General features: G+C 37.6%; 1 protein-coding gene and 1 long non-coding RNA gene across 7 annotated transcripts in view; one reads left to right on the plus strand and one right to left on the minus strand.

The window, feature by feature from the left end:
- prickle2a (prickle homolog 2a) overlaps nt 1–17,690 on the plus strand; it is a 119,021-nt gene that overhangs the window by 16,250 nt on the left and 85,081 nt on the right. The window lies entirely within an intron of this gene.
- Nucleotides 7,812–15,066, minus strand: LOC309512028. Of its 4 annotated transcripts, XR_014210849.1 has the most exons (6): nt 14,576–15,066; nt 14,118–14,183; nt 13,799–13,854; nt 13,494–13,575; nt 13,016–13,146; nt 7,812–7,889 (listed from the first exon to the last, which is right to left on the minus strand). It is a non-coding gene; the product is annotated as an uncharacterized lncRNA (long non-coding RNA). The 4 variants fall into 4 exon arrangements; XR_014210848.1 differs by having other exon boundaries at nt 13,016–13,854; nt 14,576–14,631; nt 14,733–15,066; XR_014210850.1 differs by having other exon boundaries at nt 13,016–13,575.

The following is a 17,690-nucleotide window of genomic DNA, read 5'->3' on the forward strand; positions in this document are numbered from 1 at the left end:
CATTGTATTCTCTTGGACAGCAAATGCATAATCAGCTTCCTCCACATTATTTACATAATTCTTTTTTTGGTGTTTCGTGCGACACATCTTGGAAAAATGGTCTTTTCCGTTGCATGTATGACATACTTGACCCCGTGCTGGACATATTTGGTCTCTGGCTAAATGGTCCTTGTGTCCACATCTGAAACATTTCCTTTCTACTTTTTCATCTGTTCTCTCTGCAGGTCTGTTTCTGGTGTATCCTTTCTCTTTTTTGTCTCTTTTTTGCACAATTCGATTAACTGCACCTGTTTCAGGTTTCAACGACATCACTGACATCTGCTCTTCAATTCTCTCACACTGTGACGCTAATTCCACTGAACGAGCGAGCGTTAGACTCGGACCTTCCTCTAATAATTTCCGATGAACATAATCTGACATGCATTTGCTGAGAATAGCATCTCTTATCTGATTGTCTGTGTCTGTTTGAAACCCACAGTCTTTTGCAGCTTGCCGCAGGCGAGTAGCAAATTGTTGTATCGTCTCACCTGTTTTCTGAGTCAACATGTGAAAAGCTTGTCGGGCGAACGCTGCGTTGACTTGAGGCACGAAATAAGAATTCAAAGCGGTCACTGCGGCGTCATAGTCAGTTACCTCCCCCGTGTTTTCCAGAGTTGAAAAGACATCTTGTACATCTGGGGCTCGTTCTTCGTACGTCGCTAACTCAGTTAGCTGGATTTGATTGTTGATGATTTGGCATGATCTTGGATTGTTTGGTTCTTCGACGCTCATCCTGGACTTGCTGTCATAGCAACAGGTGCGCAAACTTGAACCTGCTCGTGAGCAGGCTTATTTCATGTAAACAGGATTAGATCCCGGCTTCATAAGCGGAGCTGATACGGGAAGTCCAGCGCAGCGCGATAGTGCACTTTCTGAGATTGAAATTTTTTTCTCGTGACTCGTGAGATTGTCGTTTACATTATTAATTTGTTGGAAACGCACATTATTTTCGACTTGTCGGAGTCGGCCTTTAACTACAGCACAAACTGTTTGCATTGCCCTAAGATTATTTGCGAGTGGCTCTTTCCTTTACACTATTGGAGATGCAGAGAACTTGATGGAAAGTGCTGTCTGTCGTGTCATTCGGAGTTTACCTGGCGCTTTTAGGTTTAAAAAACAGTTTTAGGTTTTTAAGACCCAATGTTGTAAAGCAGTTTTTTTAAAGCATTTTTATTTATTTTTTATTTTTTTGGCTATCATTTTTTATGAAGATCATGCAATCATGACCATGCCGATTACAGTATGTCACTCAGGCTTCACTAACGTGATTGGTACCATAGACTATAGGCTTCCATAGACTGCCATCAAGGCCTCAATGAAGGGGATTATGTGAACAGAAAGGGGGTTCACAATGTAAATGTGCAGCCCAGTTACTATTGGGAGTCTTAATATTCCAGATTAATAATATTATATCAAATAAAAAAAGTCAGTTGACTAAAATCTTCCATATCACAAATGGCCAGGATCTGTGCATGACTTAAGAATTTTCAGAGATTCACATTTATGCACATTATTTGAAAGTGGTAAGGAAAGTTCCACAATTACATATCAAGCTCACTGTATTACATACACTTATGCTGATCCTAACAGAACTGCATTTCTTCATAGGTGATTATGACATGTTCCTGCCTGCAGACAGGTGTTTATGACCCCATTCCCTGACCCAAACCAGTTACAATGCAGTAGCCAGGACAAGGGCACACAATGAAATGAACTTTGGCTAACTAAAGGGAAGATTTCAGTGTCTGATAAGTCTGAGGTTTGCACACCTGACAGGGCCTGTGACATTGCTGCATGTGCCATATTACACAACATTGCCTTAACAGTTGAAATGACTATACGGCCTTAATTTAATGCAGCAAAAATTATTTTACAGTGTAGGCTACTAAGATCTTTTCTTCTTTTTTTTTTTTTTTTGCTCAGCCTTTTTCTTGGTTGCTTTTATAAACAGCCAACCATTTATTTAACAGTGTCTTTTATAAAAGAGACTATAATATAACAAAAAAATTACCATTATGTAGAATATTTTTGTACTTCACTTTTGTTTGTTCCCATGTTCTAGTGTGGTGACTCTGACATTACAATGAACAAAGTAATTATGCAATTATTCAAATACAAAAATATAGGCTAATAAGTGATAAAAAAACATCTAACATGGCCACTTCTAACGGATTTAAATTGTCTGCTACTTTTTGCCAGCCCTCTCTCCTGGCTTTTGCAGACTTTGAGGTGTTCCCTGGCGTTTTGCATTTAAACATTAAAATTCCGAATAAACTTCGACTATTGCTCTGCTGCGGAGAAAAACTGTGCGCGCTCTTTGGCCACGCTGAACAGCCAATAGCAGCGTTGCTGATCAATGTTTCTACTATCGATACATGTCCCCTTTTAACCCAGCGCATGAACGCGCAATTATCTCAGATAACTCAATCCAGCGATACTAATCCTATCCGGCAAGTGTGTTCGAAGAACCGAGTTAGCCAGATCATGATTAGCACGATGATATTATCTTGGATGTGTCATTTGATCTCGGATGTAATAAGCAACGTACGAAGAACGAGCCCCTGGTCCCGCAAGGTGTAGCATTAAAGCTCTCCTCCGTTGTTTAGTCGCGTCCGTCACATCCCCTGTGATGATGAGTCCTTTCCCATCTGCATACAATTCGAAAGACTTTAGCCATCGCGTCCATCTCGGTCCTAGCGTGGCTGGGTCCGAAAAACATTCAAAGTTCTGGATCCTGCTTTTCTCGATAGGGAACCGGTTCCGACGTAAACGGTAGTAACCAGACCGAATAAGAACGAAACTTTCGGTGCCTGACTTTTTTCACCGCCCCCTATAAAACATCTCGCGGCACGAATGATCCAATAACAAAACATCTCCAGTTAACCAGCAGAGCATTCATTTCGTTCGTTTGTTAAATAAGAGACGATCTAGCGCTGAAAATTCTTTTCTCTTGTGGCTCGCGCACACCGCACTCGGACGCGCGCTTCAATACGTTGCAGAGATCGATCTATTTATGAGGCGCCGTCTATATAAGAGTATGTGCTTGGAGAGTTTGTGTGTGCGTGCTCGCGTCTCAGATGAGTATGTGCGCGAGTTTGTGTGTGTGTGTGTGTGCTCGCGTCTCAGATGAGTATGTGCGCGAGTTTATGTGTGTGTGTGTGTGTGTGTGTGTGAGATGTGCTCGCGTCTCAGATGAGTATGTGCGCGGTTTGTGTGTGTGTGTGTGCGTGAGCGACTTTAGATGTGACGTTGTGCATTTCATATAGTTGGAGCATTCAGCAGTATACATGTATGTGTGACTACTTAGTATATGTGTATGCAAGCGTTTTATGTGTGCGTGAATGAAGTTCGATTTAGGCCCTAGACGGCGCCTCATATCTATTCGTTCTGGTGAAATCACAACATATAATGCACACAAAGTGTCCCTGCTTGATATACAACCACTGATGAGCATTATCGGTTTAAAAAAACTACGCATGCGGATTAGAACCCAAAACCTCTGACACTCTTGACTAAAGTTCAAGTTCAGCTGCAGTGTTCCTCTTCGGGTAAGTCTAGTATTTTAATGCCAACTGCAAATCTTGCATATCAAGTATGAAGTATATCAAGTATATTTATATGAGGCTATACTTTGTGTGTTAAATATTTCTGCTCAGTGTCAGATATTTCTCTGTTTTGTAAAAGTCTATAATATATAATATGTAATATAGCCTAATTGATATATAATATATATATAATATATATATAAATAATATTAGAAGACACATTTTGTATCTTAACTTAAGTGTTTTCGGCTACATCAGCACAATTTTTAATTTAATCAGAAATCAGAAAATCTTTTTCAGAAAACACACACAGATATAATTTTTTTGATAAAGTGTGTGCAGTTTCGTTTTCTTAAGTACCGGTTTAAGAACCGTTTAAGCACCGGAACCGTTTGAAAAATACCGAGTAGGTACTGGTATCGGATAAAACCCAACCAATACCCAACCCTAGTCGCCAGTGTTGCATCTCTGTCTTAATCAAATAAACACACGGACACAATCTTTTGATTCTCAACCTCCTCCACTCTCCTTCTTTTACTGAATGTTTTACACTTACTTTTCTTTTCAGGCAACAGCACCTTCTAGTGACAACTGCTTGAAACAACGCCAGTAATACTGATACATTACAAAATTAAAATAATATAGTTGTATCATATCACTTGTGATCAGGGCCGGCTCTAGGTTATTTGGTGCCCAAGGCGAGAGTTTTTTTTATTTTTTTTTTATGCGACACACCGAAGCAGTTTGTTTATATCTATGGATATAACATGGCAGCAGACGCAAAGTTACCTTTCGATGCAGCCTTAGATAGTGTTCATCTAAACCAGGAAAAGTTTAGAACTACAAAAAGTTTAGTTTTACCGTGGTAACCTGTCCATGTTCAACTTTTACCCCATCATTTAAAGCGCTAAAACCAGCTGTCAGATGTTTTCGCGCCACTCCCGGTTGCTGAGCAACGCGCGTGAGTTGGCCTGTCAGAGTGACTCAGTCGTTTTTTAGGATTGTATAATCTAGTAAAAGAAATGGACAAATACAAGCAGTGTGTGGACAGTGCACAGTAAAAGTGTACAGCGTGTGCGCAGCTTTCATAATATGATACATACATTTAATTACCTTTTTTTTATTTTTTTATTCTGCAATTTTGCGCCCCGTCCAGCAGATGGCGCCCCAGGCGGCCGCCTGTGTCGCCTGTCGGCAAAGCCGGCCCTGCTTGTGATGGTGTTTTGTATAGATGTGACCAGACGAGCACCCTCATTCGCGCCGCGGGACCTCTAGACGCGCGTAAACGCGTCTTTGCATTGACATTGAAATCACTCGCGCCAGACGCACTATTCGCGTTTGGTGTGAACGCACCATACCAATAACATTAGAGCGACAGCACTACCAACGCCCACAAGCGACTAGCGACATACAGCGACAAAATCTGACAAGTTAAAACAATATGACCTTTTCAGCTCATCATGAACCTGAACATGGCCCCTGGGCCTCAGCCCAGGTAAGCCCGTGCATTAATGCGGCCTTGATTGTAATCGACCTAAATGTTTTAGAAAATTTTCAATGAGGAGTAAGTTTCTATGTGATATTTTATTATCCTCACAGCGCGTTGATTATGCGGTGATGCGCTATGAAATTATTGCGTGGCAGTTTAATAATAATAGCCTCAATTTAATAATAATAGCCTATCAATTTAATAATAAAAGTAGCCTTCCCTAATAATAATAATACAATAATACTACTAATAATTTAATACATAAATTGGAAATGCTAAATCGTCTTGATATTTATAGCTGATGCTTTTTTTGACAATATCTCTGGATACATGATATCATCTATAGGCGCAACCCGGCAGAGGGTTTATCGCACTGATTCGCGCATATTTCACACGTATAGTGTGAGCAGTGAAGTCGCAGCTCGATGATCGGACCGTCTAGTGTGAGCACATAAATCCTGAGCTTTGGCTTTACATCACATGAGATCTACTCGTTCAGTGTGAGTAGGTACCTTGCTGAAATCGCACAGACATCGCACAGTGTATGCCCGCCTTAACCCTGCCTTGCTGCAACACAGTCATTAAACATTTAGATAACTTTTCAACAGCCTTACCTTTTTCTATGATGGCTGTCTTTCCCTCTCAGACAATATCAAATTGTACACTGACGTGGACCACTCCACTGGCTTCGGGGGATTGTACCAAAATGGCCTCCCCATCTCCTAAACATCCTGCCATCCGCAACCACTGTTCGAGCTGTATCCCCTCAGGCCTCCGATGACCCTCCAATCCTACTGGACAGTCTGGAAATATTTTAAATGATTAAATCTCTCCTAAGGTGCCCAAGCTGGTTCCATAAGCTCATTTTTGCCAAACCTTCCCCTGCAATAAAGAACGCCCAGACTTCACACCGCTATTTTATTCTTGTTTCAAAAACACCTCAAACTCATCCAATCCAGCAACCCAATATTCCAGCCACTCCTTCCACATAGGAGCAGCAAACACCACCACTCAAAAAAGTCTCTCACGACATCAGATCCAGCAGTGGTTGTTGGTCTTTTGAAGTCTTCCAAAAGCTACATCAGATCCAACTGTTTCATATCAAACTAACTTTAATCAGCTAATTCACTTCTAGGTGCCACCTGTACTCATTATTCACCTGCTTTATCCTAAGTTCTACACTTGCTCTAGGAAGGCTCATGCAGCACTTAAGAGGGGGAGCCCCCACTGCGATGCAAACAGGAGAGCCCGGGTGCGAAATATACGGGCAAGCCCTCACTTCGATTTGGACGGGAGAGCTCTCTCTCCTCTTCAAAGAGGAGAGCTCACAATACAAATACATGTGGAAAGTAGGGTTGTGCCGATAGACGATACGATAGTATCGTGTATCGACGATAGTCAGAGATATCGCTGCTGGCAGATGCCTTTGACGATATCAATACGATAATTGGCTAGTTTTCCCATTAATGTATTAAATCATTATTATTATTGTGAAGCTAGTATTGTTATTAAATTAATTAGGAACTACAATTAATTTGCCTTGCCTAAATTCATAACGACATCACCACATAACCACACTTGCGACATCACCGACACGCGCGTATGAGGACTCCTCAAAGAAAATGTTTTTAAAAACACACTAAAAAACTACATCCCACAACAAAATTTAATTGCAAGGTGATCCATTCACAAATTGTCAAGAGTGTTGACGCATCATTCTTATACAGAGCCAAGATGAAGACGGCATCGTTGTTCGTCAGTATTTTGTTTCCATAGCACATTAACAAAACATTTAATGACACTATAATAACACTAAAAACAATACAATTACAAAATATTAATTTTGTATTTTGTAATTGTAATAATAAATAATAATATCAATAAAATTATAGGCATAGGCCTAATAAAAGTCTTTAGTTCACGAACACAACTCTGCCATCTGGGAAAATCAAAAGCAACTTCAAACACTTGTTTAACAAGAAATATTCTTCAAATTTTTTCACTGTCAATAATGTAAGTCCACAAGAGAAATATTAAGCCAGTAAATTAAGATAGTTGCTATACCGTTATATCCACCGTCGTCTCTGAGAGAACGCACCGTTAATGCACCCTGCTGAAAAAAACAATAGAAACCATTACAGAATTGCTAATGGTTTCCACTACAAAACCATTACAAACCATCAGCCGTTAACCATTAAAACCATTACCAAGTGGAGTCCATTACGTAGTGTGTTTTGGGCCAAATTCCATTAGGATTTATTGGTTTTAAGGGTTTCCATTACAAATTTGTATTGGTCTGTATTTTAATGGTTTCCATTACAGTTTTGTATTGGTTCTGATGGTTTCATTACAAATTTGTATTGGTCTTGAATTGCACATATTTAATGGTTTCCATTACAGTTTTGTATTGGTTCTGATGGTTTCATTACAAATTTGTATTGGTCTTGATTTGCACATATTTAATGGTTTCCATTACAGTTTTGTATTGGCTAAGATTTGTAGGTTTAATGCTTTTAGCTGTTAATAATTAGGACATTAATTATATTTTTAATAAATTAATGTGAATTATAACTACTATTATACACAATTGATATAAACTTCACACCAACTTTTCAATAGCTTACAGCTCAGGTTTTGTTTTGCAAAGAATGAAGAACTTGCACCTGAAATAAAAGTTATAGTATTAAGACCTGCTTTTTTACTCAACCCAGCTGGAAATAAACATCTGACACAAAACATTAATATTACATTTTTATTATTTGATTCACAGTTATTCTTTTACATTGTGTGGCTTCACTGGGGCTGACTGATTAGACCTGCAAAAAGAAGGAGAATTCATTAGGACAATGTACCTCTTAAACCACATTACCAGTACATAAGATTATCCATACATACATTATACATTTAAATATATTCATCCAACATCTTTGGGCATACTTTGATACCCATTTTTCTGTGGGTATCATGACAAAACCAACAACAAAAAAAACATTAATATGCAGAATAAGACCATTTTAGCTAATTTAAAAGTAGAGGTCGACCATTATATTGGTTTTACTGATTAGTTGGCACCAATAGGTAGCAGGCAGGCTTGGCAGAGTTACTTTAAAAATGTATTCTGTTACAGTTACAAATTACTTTTAAAAAAAGTATTCAGTAACAATCCAACTACCACAATGTGAAAGTAATGTAATCTGGTTACTTTTGGATTACTTTAAGGTCACATATATAAATAAAGTTAACGTAAAAATGATTTTATTTATTAAGAATTTGGTCCAGTGTACAATATTTGCAAAATATAAACTATTCAAGAAAATGTCATATAGCTGTAAGTAACTACAGTGCTATGCATAAGTTTAGACACCCATGCTAAAGTTGACTAAAAAAGAGGAATAAAAAAATCATCTTTTGGAAATTGAACTTAATGCCTTAATTAAAAAAAAATAGGAAAAATCCAACCTTTAAGGACACCAATTTTCTTTGTGAATGAATAATGTATCGTAAATAAATAAATGTTCTTCCTTAAAATACAGGGTGCATAAGTCTGGACACCCCTATGTTAAATTCCCATAGAGGCAGGCAGATTTTTATTTTTAAAGGCCAGTTACTTCATGGATCCAGGATACTATGCATCCTGATAAAGTTCCCTTGGCCTTTGGGCCATCCTTAAAAATATTTTGGTTTGCAGTAACAGCAAAAAAAAAGAAAAAAAGGGACGGTAGGTAGGTCTATATTTTTTTATATATAAAAAAAATAATATAAAAAAGTATATATATTATTATTTTATTTATTTTTTAAATCGGGGTCGGGATACATTTTTCACCTATGTCTAGGGGCTGTTTACACCAGGCCACTTCATGCGTTTTCTCAGATCGGATTCCAATCTGATTTATCAAAACGATTCCATTTACACCTGGTTACATAAATGTGTGTTGTTGTTTTTTTGCTGATATAAATCCGATCTTCAATTCCCGCTATATGCAGATTTAATGGAGTGCATGTCACCGAAAGCAACGAGATACATTCTTTTATTGATCATTAGCTAAAATTTCTGAATCAAAGCCCGCAATAAGAGAAAGCAGAAACAGCCCTGGTAAGATCATTTCGTTTCTTTACATTTAATGAAGATGATTGTGTGTTAAAGCGCCTGCGACTTACTTTCACTTTGATTTGCAATAGTTTGCACGTTGATGCAGCTTCTCATCTGCGGCGAGTGTGTTGCAGTAGCGTCGTCATATATAGCCTATAATACGCTCTCGCATATTTATTTTTTAATCAACAACATATAAAAATGAAATAATCTTTAGAGTAAAGCCGCAGCCATCATTACCAAGCGCGAACCATTGACAGTGAATGAAACGAAGTGAACTTAGCTTGCAGGCTGTAGTGTGATGCGTTAACCAATGGTGTAAACATAATCATAGATGACGCGCCACAGGTTTTTATTTAAAAGAAAGAACGTAGCTTATGTTTGTATGTAGGTCTAGGCAATTTATATTCACAATACTTAACTACTATTATTTTATTGCATTTGTATTAGTTGTTTTAAGAGTTAAAAAAAATCGGTCGGTCTTAACGCAAGTTTACAACCGGCAAGTCGGTCGGACTAAAAGGGAAAAAAAATAAATAATTGGGTCGGTACTAAATTGACAGGGTCGGTCGGGTTACGGCAAACAAGAATATTTTTAAGGATGGCCGAGTTAAAATAGCCCCACATCATCACATAGCCTTCACCATACCTAGAGATTGGCATGGTTTTATTTCAGTTAGCCTAATAGCTGGTTTGATTTGCATTGAGAGATGATCTTATGGAAAGTACTCCATGCCAATCTCTAGTTATGGTGAAGGCTATGTGATGATGTGAAAATGAATATTCGAATGTGGAAAAACGCCCTCGGTAGCAGAGGTGCGGCTGTCTGCTTTGCGAGTGGGCACGCTGCCTAAGGGGTCAGGGACGGGGTAACAGGAAGAAGCGTTAACGTTAAACAGAAACATTACTAAAGTGTAGGCTACTGTACTGACTGAATAGATATTGCATGAATAAGGTAGGTTAGATACAGCAGTTTCATGCACTACAGGCTTCCACTGGTTTGATTATTTACCGTTTCATGTCAAGGAAAAGTTCCATGTTTACCACAGCACAGCTCGCTCGGAGCGTTCAATGTCGGTTCTATATACTGTAAAACTTCAATTAATGTTAATAATATTTGTTTCAATCACTGAATGAAGCCTGCTATATAAGAGTCGCGACCTTAAATTGCTTGCACAAAACTCTTGATCAGCACTCAACATTTGCTTATTGTTGTTGTTCTTTTAAACCGTTATGCGCAGAGAGCGTGACGAGCTCATTCGCGCCGCAAGACCTCCAGACGCGCGTAAACGCGTCTTTACATTGACTTAACATTGAAATCACTCGCGCCAGACGCTCTATTCGCTTGAGGACTCGATGCTCTATTCGCTCTACCTAGCTTGAGGGTGAGGCTGAGAGAGAGAAAGAGTGCCTGCGAGCGAGCGAGAGTGAGGTCTGCGGTCTTGGCCATTAGTTGATTTACTTGTTTTTGTGTAGGTAATACGTTGTCAAATATGTTTAAACTTAAATAAACTACCTATACATGAATATCAGATGATGTCACCAACGTCTCCTCACTGACGTCACTCACTTCTAAAACTTGTCTGCCGCCATCTTGAGTACCTTATTCGGCAAGATCGATATGTCAGTTGCAAAGGAACTAGCTAGCTATGCTTTCACAACACGGTAACATAAATATAACTTAAATGTAACATAACATAAATCTGTAACGTTCGTTATTTTGAATAGAAATCATCACTCAAAAAGCATTCATTCACGTCTTCTCCGGTTTATTTGTGTTCAAATACATGCAATACAGTATCCGCCAGGGCTATTAGTCCAATGGTAATCAGTGTTTGGTGTAGGCAATCAGTACAGTGATTGATATGACCAATGAAAACTTTAGAATCAGCTGCAGGGCGGGATTTCCGCTGAAGTGGTTTGAAAAAAAAAAAAAAAAAATCACGCTTCTGTTCTGCCTGCGGTCCTGCATGACTTCCTCATTCTGACATCCGTGATAACAAAGCTAAAGTAACATCTCTTCACCTGAAACAAGAAGCTAATAAATGCACGGTTTGAAGTATATGTGATTTGTGTGTGATTTTCGTGCGATTGGGGAATTTTCATATGAATAAAGAATGTTTACAGTATGCATGCTAGGTAAGGATAGGCCATAGCTTCATATAAAATGTTAAATATAACATATTTCAAAATGTTTTTTTGACTTGAAACCATTTTAAACCGCGACCGGAATATGATACAAATCCTCGATGGTGTTTTAAAGTGAGTTAAAAGTAAAAGTGTAATATTAATCAATTAAATTGTGTCATGTAACTTTATGCTACCTGTTGTGCTAATGCACCTGCTGCAGGAGCTATTCTATTCCATACAATAATTTTTGTTAAAGAATTCAAATAATGTTTCAAGAATAGTTATTTTTTTGTTTGTTTTCTAACAAGACTTGAGATAATAGGTTTGTCAGTACCATAGACAGTACTCGGTAGGTACTCAAGATGGCGGCCGTCAACTGGAAAAAGAGCGGATGACGTAAGAGGTCACGTGACTGATATTCATGAATACAAGTAGTTATGTCTCTTTGTATTAATTTGTCCTGTTATTGACGTAATGCGCGTCATTGACAAAATGCGGAACCAGATGTTACAATAGTTCGACTATAGGCTATTTGGTTTTTTTTTAGAGGGAATAGTCGAATGTCATTTTTGAGAAATTTTGACAGCCCTAATGAGTATTACATGCACACAGTGTTGCCTGGGGCTTGTGCGCTAGTGACCGACAACACAGAAACGAAGAGACAGCTAGCTGCCCTGCTGGAGTTACATCGTATGCCGGTGGAGCTATGTGGCGACATATAATACATAATACATAGTTTTATTTTAAAACGGGAGCTTTACACACAACCTTATCAGAGCTAATGATAATGACCTGTATTGTTATATATTTATGTAGTCTTGATTTGGGTGTGTACAGTGGTTTTACATTTAAAAGGGTTGTAAATCTAGTTCAAGTAGCCTAAATTTTAGCACGCCATAGTCAACTTTTGCTGTAAAAATGCTGTATGGCTAGTAACTTTGGAAAACCACTAAAAGTTAATGTCAAGCCCTGGTTATCAGTATCGATCCTCCTAATATTCCATATGTGTCCCCGTAAAACGGTGTCCTCATAGACCAGGATTCTGTCAAACTAACACAACACACTGAGATTCTGTAGTCAAGTTAAACATCAGGAACATGTTCTTATGATGTCCCCATAAAACTGTGTCCTCATAAAACTGGTGTAAGACACACACAACCTGACATAATAAACACCCATATTATGTGATGCATTAAAGCCATGAACATATTGTTTTATCATTCATACCTATCTGTGGTAGTGATATTGCAGTATAGGCCTCTGTGAAGTCAGGCTATGTAAAGACTATGCCGTGTTATTTTACAGTTGATTACTCAATTTCTGTACCTAAATTAGACTTACCTGGAATATGAGGCAAAGCTTATTTCACATCTTTGTTACATTTTTTTACCTATGCTTGCAATTTATTATTTTCTATGCAGATGCAAACCCCTACAAAATCACACCAATCATTCTAGAATGATAAATTATTTCCAAATAGCGCTATTTAAGTCATTTGGTGAAATAGTTTTTATTGAGATATTGCATTATATATTGCAGAAAAAATGAAATATTGCAATATCAGTTTTTTTGCAATATCGTGCAGGACTATTACCGTGGGTCATTTTTAACCTTTAATATTACCTTATAATAATAAAACAAGTAAAATCATCACTGTAAATAACACATAATGTACCTGCTTTATTAAACAGTGTCACTTAAGCATGGACACACTGAACTCACCTTTATAATGATTGCTGAATCTGCCCTGGAGCTCATCTTTGTCATTCTCCCGAAGTGTAAACTGTATGTCCTCCTCCAGATCTTGATCTTCTCCTTCACTGACTCACTTCAGGCATTATCTCATGTGTCTGCTGTCAAAGAAAAAGACCCTCAATAATCCTGACCATTGCATTTCTTTTGACATATTATTCAACAAGCTTAAACTTAAGACATAAACTGTGTTTAAGTGAATACTCTCCAAGCTCCAAGGAATATATCGTAAATGAAATTCGGGAGAACCGACCACAAATGTGCAGCATATATTGTCCTTTTTCATACTCTTACAGCGGATTGCAAAGGAAAAAAAAAGAAAATGATCACGAGGAAAAGAAAGCAGCGACTGAAAAGAGCTCTTGCCATAGATATTCTTGTTATAACATGTCACGTTAAAATACCAAGTATAACGTTATTCTATAGTGGCAGCTATTGTGAAACTCACATTCTTCATCTACTGAGTGTGGATGGCATCAAGGTCTTGTCCTGAAGAATCACAGGGCCAAACGCTAGGGATTATGTCTCATCTGATAACAAGAGCATAGCCATAAGTTTAAGAACTCTAATGATATCTTTACCCCCTGATATTGCATTGGGGATATAAATTCAGACATTTTAAAGGCTAAGAGTATGAGCCACAGCTGGCCAGATATCTGTGAAAAATAACTTGCGTGCCTGAACCACATTTAGCATTTAAAAGTAAAAAGAATTTAAGTATTTATCAGTAAAAAATACATACAAAATAAATACCCCTGAGTTGGACAGTATGGTGTCTGTCTCATTGGCCAACATAATTCAAAACAGACCTAGAGAAATAAAAATAAAATATACCAATGACCATGATATCCTGTTATCATAATAGTTCAATTAATTATTATAACTACGACCATTATAACATTATATTTGTCGCCTATTATTTAGCTGATTATTTAGCCTACAGGCTTCTCAAGGACAATCTGACCTGGGGTTAATGATTTTAAAATGTGAGACTTCTTTCAAAAGCATAAATCTTACAGACCCCAGACTTTTGGACAGTAGTGCACTGTATGTTTGAGGTGGTTTTGCTTACTAGTCATATGGTTCATAGCTGTGGAGATTTTCTTGGACGGGGGTGCAGCAGGCCAGGCATGATGATCTAGAACATAACATGCTATTTGTCACAGAGCCAACAATGTTACATAGGATTTACAATAGAACATTTACAAGCTAGAGCAGAGGTGAAATGCAGAAAAGAGAAAGAATTATATATATATATATATATATATATATATATAATTCTTAAGATAATGTATTGTGAAATAAAGTGACGTCACTGATTAACAGTACAGTGCATTCTTTTAGGTTAAATAAATTAGCTTACTTCCAATCACCCATTGACAAATTAACGTTTACCAGCAAAACAAAACTATCAAAAATTGTTATCTACACAAAGATGTGGTTAAACCCCCAAATTTTCATAAACAAGAGCTCCAGTCTATAGGCTAGTTAGCCTTAACTTAACGTAAATTAGGCCTAACTTAACGTTACCTCTTCTGAAAACGGTTGAGATGCTAACGGACTTTTTTGAAGACACAAAACCATTTCTATAAAGTAAATATTCAACAGAAGCGTGTCAATTACACGTAATAAAGGTGTCAGGGACGTTTGTATGTATTATTTGTGTGAATTTGTTGACTAAACTCACCTGAAAGCAGTGAAAACAACAGCGAGAGACGCGAGTTTTGCTGTTTGTCAGTTGATGACGTTTCCCCGTTTCCATCTGCTCTCGCGTGACGCGCTCGCTCCAGTGTTTGAATGTTCACGCGCATTAAAACACTTAAAAGTCACGCAGCACTTAAATAAACATCTAGAATTAAAACATATAACATCATTTAAAATACCATTAATATTAAATCATGAATTTTAAACTCATTGTGTAGGTCTATGACCCATTCATGTGCAAAATGTCAGACCCCAGTTTATATGCCAGGTTTTGTTACAATACTAATAATTGCGTTATATAACAATGGCAAACAAAACAAGAAACATTATTATTATATATATGTGATTATATATATATATATATATAGGCTATATATATATATATAGGATATATATATATATATATATATATATATATATATATATATATATATATATATATATATATATATATATATATATATATATATATATATATGTGTGTGTGTGTGTAAGATGTTCATCAGCTTGGCCAGGCTGACCACCAAATTGTCCAGGCTGGGAAACCAGCTTCATCATACATGCCAGCTGGGAGACCAGATAAAACCAGCTAAGCCAGGCTGGGAGACCAACTAAAGCCAGCTACTTCCATCTTAAACCAGCTAAGACCAGCCAACCAGCTTAAGCAGGTTTTAGCTGGATTTTTCAGCAGGGAGGCCAGGTGTTGATGAGGAAGAGAGCCAAACAGCCAATGTAACGGGTAACGTTACGCTATCGAGCTTATTATCCAGTAGGATTGTCTCGATTATTTTAATAAATTTGATTATTAAAAAAGAAAAAGAAAAACTTTAGTAGCCTACATACGGCGGAGGTGATCCAGCAAAGTCTGACATACTTATTGAAGAATAACTTTTGATTTTTAATAGACAAATAAATAAATAAAAACCCAGAGAAAAGGAGAAGAATTCTCATCGGATATCAAAATAAAAGTCTTCACACAACATATACCTGTTAAATAAAAGTATTACAGTGAAACAGATGAGACAGTGGTCATAAGTTTCATATTTCTTTGTCATTTTATTTTTTGTAGCGCCTATTTTTAAAAGGTTATTTAAAAACTTTAAGAAAAGCATTTTGAATAGCTTGTAGCAGTGTGCTACATATTGTGTACTGTTGTTAAACAGTAGCCTAGTGTTCAAATATACATTTCAATATTATAAAATACATTATTTGTGATATATAACTATGAACCTACGTGAATATGTGTATGAGCAGACCTACACACAACCATACCTTAAACAGAGATGTTGCTTTTAAAGGCATGCAGTGGAACAGAGTCAGACTCCTAGACCATAGGACAGGCAGCACGAAGCAGAACACTCCTGATCCCGTCAGTGATTGAACTACAGCCTGACATGGACACTGCTTTGACTGCCACAGGAACTACCACAAAACCTGAGGCCATGCTCATGATTATGAGCCATGCAGCAAAGCATAAAATAACTGGCTGCCAGTTACATGATTTACTGCAGTTGATAAATAAATTGTTTGGGCAAGAGGTTGTACCTCGATCCAAGTATCTTTTTAACAGAGTGTTTAAAAACAGTTGTGAGAAAGTAGAATTTCAGTTCTACTGTGAAAGGTGTCACTTAAACATAGGAACAGTCCAGGAAATCAGTGACAAACAAATTATATATTAATATCATCAAACCAAAGAAAACACTAAATTTGTTGGAGACTTAATGGTTCATATTGGTGTCCAGTAGATACCAACATGTAACCTATAAGTTGCCAAAGGTGTTCTATTGGTCCTTAATGGTATCCAATAGAAAAAACATGCCACCAATAGAAGAAAGCAAATCACCAATAGAGACCTACTAGGACCATTACAGTTTCCATTAAAACCAATACAGACAAATAGACAAAATATGCCACCAATAGAAAAAAGTAAATTACCAATAGAGACCCACTAGGACCATTACAGTTTCCATTAAAACCAATACAGTTTCCAATACAACCATTAAAACCATTAGCAATTCTGTAATGGTTTCTATTGTTTTTTTCAGCAGGGCAGTGAAAGCTCAGTCCGTTTCTGCTTTCACTTTCAGGGAATAGCGCGTTTACATGCACGTTATTAACTCGATTATGCTGAATAAACAGACAATGCATGTGGTCATGTAAACGCATTAACCCGTTTTCCTTTATCAGAGTCAAGTCATAAGTTTAAGTAGCTAACCGATTGACTTTTAGGTTTTTGCCTCTGATTTCTCCCGGCATAAAACACTAACCCGCGTTATTTGGGCTTATTGAAGTGCGGTGCGCATATGTGAAGTGCATCCAGACAGAGAGAGCACTGGTAGGAGGACATATATCGCAGACTCCGACTCTTTCTTGACCCAAGAAATTATTAAAACGTGTTCTCATCTCGTGCAGAAGTACAGAAAATGCTGCATCTGTAACGGCGCGAGAGTATGTGTGTCCGTAAATTTCCCGCTGACATGTTGAAATACTCCGAGTCAGATACAAGAATGATTAGGATCTTTTTTTACCTCACTATACCGGGAAATAACCTGATTTAGCCTATTAATAAACACTCGACCTTTGCTAGCAAAATAGAAAAAGATTCTCATATATAAAACGAAGTAATAAAACAAGCAAATTGATGAGTAAATAAACAAGTTAATAATCAAATAAGTAAGCCCCGCCCCCCTCACGATAATATCGTCTATCGCCGATCTCACAGGCTGACGATGGGACGATATGAAAATGGAGCATATCGCCCAACACTAGTGGAAAGGCTCACATAGCTCTCGAAAAGGGGAGCCCTCGCTACGACATGAATACGGGAGAGCCAGCGCAGCATCTAAATAATGAACGGGAGGGTTATGTGAGCACTGTTTGGATTATTAAATGAATTTAATGACGTCGAATGTGTTGTTTGAATTTATAATTAGCCTATAGG

This window comes from Leuciscus leuciscus (assembly GCF_965113295.1).
Source record: "Leuciscus leuciscus genome assembly, chromosome: 13".
Classification (NCBI taxonomy): domain Eukaryota; kingdom Metazoa; phylum Chordata; class Actinopteri; order Cypriniformes; family Leuciscidae; genus Leuciscus; species Leuciscus leuciscus.